The following is a 3,857-nucleotide window of genomic DNA, read 5'->3' on the forward strand; positions in this document are numbered from 1 at the left end:
ACTCCACAATTTCCACCATACTCACTCCACGACCATCCATTCCAATACTCCATACCATTTATTCCATACACCTGTCCTCCATTCACCTGTCGTTGCACACCTGTGCAATCATACCTGGTGCCACCTGCACCCTCCTCCTCTTCCTGGACCAGTTGGTCAACACAACACACATCACCATCACTCACTCATACACTGCTCCACACACCTGTTCAGTTGCACACCTGTGCAATCACACCTGTTCAATCCTCAAACACACGGTATCATCTCATCTAACTACTCCCCTCTGAAACTTGCGCTTCCCAGTCGTCCCTTTAAACTATTGCGCTCCCACGTCATTATAATCCACACTAATCTACCTGCGTCCCCACTACAGGTATCAGTCACTAACTAAACCATAACGTTACCTAATGTCAATCTTCTAGGTCCCTACACACAATATAACCTAACCCACCCGGGCTAGTTTTCACTGCCATACACCCCATAAACTATAGCTCCTTTGCCCCACCTGTGAGGGATGGTGGATTTGCCATCCCACCACATCGGGGGTCTCTCTATCAATTTTGCTCGTCCAAATTCCAACCAATTCAAAAATTTTCCATTTACTGCCAATTCTACTCACTTTTCTAAATTTCGTATTAAATCACTATCACTATCACCATCACCCGTCTACTTATTACATCCTCTCGGTGCGCCAATTCACGTCTACAGCTCGGCTTCGTACAGCCGAGCCATGAACGCGGGTTCTTTTGTGCCAGCGGCTGGATACGTCCCGCATTCGTGGCAGGGACGGGGGCTTACCCGTGCCGAGATCCCACGCACCACCTCGGCGTGGAGCCATCCAATGTCCCGATCTCGACCTGCCGGCACGTCTCAATAGAAAGTGGTCGCCATGGCGACCCTTCCTATTGGGCTGCCCGCTCCGCTTAGTGGAGCCCGGACGCGGCCGTTCCAAGCGAGGCACAGCGTGGATCGCGTACGGCGGTTCTTTCGAAACCGCCGTGGTTCGGGTCCCCGCTGGTCCTCGCGGCACGCGAAGCTGCCCGACGCGCACCGAGGGCCCGATTCGGCTATAAGTCGTTCTAACCTTTAACCTGGTTACCGTCGATGCTTCACCTGCACGCTTACATGCATACGCTACCCCTTTCTTGCTCATACATGCAGCCGTTTCCATGCTCCTCGTCGTACCTCTTCTTACACACCTCGGTACACTCATTCTGCTCACCGACTTGGTCACACACCTGACCACCGAACACCTTGGCACACATTCGTCGCTCGCACACCTCACCAACACACCTCTTCGCGCCCCTTTCTCGGTCACCTCCTTTGTGACAATCACAGGTGTGCTCTCACCCGCACACCCAACCACGTGCCTCACTACCAATTCCAGCGTGCATTCCCACTCATGCTCTACCATTCCAGGTGTGCATCCTTCCATTCCAGGTGTACGTCCTCGCTCACCTGCCACAACCAACTCACGCTCCGTGTCACTCTCACTACTCTCACCTCCACTCTCGGTCGCGCACTCACCCTTACTCTCGACAGCGCACTCTTTCCTCATGCACCTGTCCGTTACACACCTTTCTCGCGCACACTCTTCCGCACATTGTCCCGTGACACCCTCTGTAACACTCACCACAGGCATGCATTCTCCCTTACTCTTGACAGCATGCGCTTTCCCCATGCACCCGTCCGTTACACACCTTTCTCGCGCATCCTCTTGCGCACACTTTTTCGTTACTTCCTCCGTAACACTCACCACACCGCGCTTCCCTGTGCTCCCTCGCACACGCGCTACGACCGACTCACTCCTGACGGCACACTCACTCCTCGGCGTGCACTTTTTCCTCACACACCCCATGGTCGGACATTCTCGCACACCTCTTTTTTCGCACACCAGACCTGTCGCACACTTCACCAACGGCCTCTCACGAACACCCGGATCCAAACCAATCCCCAAGCCGACTGAAGCTTTCCTCACATCATATACATTGCCACTCACCTCCGTACCTCGTCTCCGCACCTCCTTTGCCACCTGCAAACTTTTTATTTGGTTAGTGAGCATCACATTATGAGTTGAGCACCGACCTTGTACCAATTCCATCACCTCCTCCTGGATTTCTCTTTTAGTTTCTGTCCGTCCCTTCTTAATTTCACTCACCTCTTCTTCCACTTCCTCTAATTTTTGTTTAACCTCTTTTATTTCTCGGTGCGTCTCCTCAAGTTCGTCCTCTAAGGCTACCGTGACCGTCTCTATGTGCATCCTCACCTGCCGGTCCTTTGTCTCCATTATCTCTGTCACCTCGTCCACTCTCATTGTCAGTTCCTCCCGTACCATCTGACATTGCCTCTGCGTCGCTATTAATTCATTTTTAATTTCTTTTTGTGTCGCCTTTAACCCTCCTAGTACCGCAGTGTTCTTTTGAACCTGCTCCACTAGTTCTTTTTGTCCCTCCGTCAGCTGTTCCACCTCCTCCGTCAGATCTTCTATTCCCCCTTGTAACTTTGCCGTATTATTTCTCACTTCTTTCTCCATACGCTTCTCACCTCGCTTTACCTCCTCGCGTAGCCCCGAAACCTCCTCACTCACACCTCGTCGTATCTCCTCCTTCATCTCCTCCCTTTCTTTTGTAGATGCCGCCCTCATCTGTTCCAATTCATCCCTCTGAGCATCCAGTTTGGTTTCTACCCCGATTTTTACCTCCTCTATCTGCTCTCCCATTTGTTTAATTTCTCTGGCGGATTGCTCCCCTATCTCCCGCAATTTGTCCTCCATCCTATTTTCTAACCCCATTAACCCATTTTTCATCCCCTCTATCTGATTCTCCTGGGCAGCCATTCTATTTTCCACCCCCGTTAACCCATGTTTCACCTCTTTTATCCCGTTGTCTAACGCCTCACCGGTACCCCTCACTTCGTCCCTCATTACCCACAATTGCTCACCCTGAGCATCCATCCGGTTCCCCATTACCCCCATTTGGTTTCCCATCCTATCCATTTTTGCATTCAGTTGGGTCAAGAATAATCTGAGGTCAAACCCGGTTTGCCCAGCGTCCCCAGCCGCCACCGCGGGCTCGCCCTCCACTGCGCCGCTATTTTGGAGACCCTTCAACCACGTACGCGAGCACGCCATTTTGTGCACCTGATACTCCCTCAACCACCTCCTCGTTGCTCCCCTCCATTTGATCCTGGGTTACTCCTAACCCCTCTATCTCTCCCACCGGCATCCCGTCGCCTTGACCAGCCATGGCGCGATCTCAAAATTCGGGTTTTTCTTAAAAAAAAAACAAATTTCGGCAGCTCGTAATTTTGACCAAAAATTTTTTTTCCTATATTCGTTTTAAAAATTTGGTTCGGGCCTCGAATCCCACTCCCAGACACCAATTGTTACTGTACTAACACAATTGGTGTCCAAAATTTGGGCCTAACAAATTTAGTCCCAGGTCCGAATCCAACTCCTGACAACCAATTGTTACTGATCGCGGATTAAGATGTTATTTACCGAGCGGTGGTATTGCCGCGACCGTTACAGGATCCCCGACTCACCCGATTCCACCCAAACGTTGGCCGTATCGCACCACAGCTGCCCAATCTGGGAAAAGACTGAAACGACGAAATGCAAGAGGAAAAGGAATAAAACGAATAGACGGACAGAAGAGTAATTTGATTTATTATTCACACAAGCAAAAAGGAGCAATCAAGTTTATTTACAACACATAAGACGCAGGTGACACAGTGCAAATTTTAGCTTACCTACAGACTTAATTAAATACCCAGGGACAGAACAAACAAAACAAACTCACGTATACAAGAAGGGTGGAAAGGCAGGAGGTGGATGGCTGGAGGGAGAGGGAGGTCCA

The sequence above is a fragment of the Myxine glutinosa genome, chromosome 10, assembly GCF_964187855.1.
Source record: "Myxine glutinosa chromosome 10, kmMyxGlut1.1, whole genome shotgun sequence".
NCBI classification, from domain to species: Eukaryota; Metazoa; Chordata; class Myxini; order Myxiniformes; family Myxinidae; genus Myxine; species Myxine glutinosa.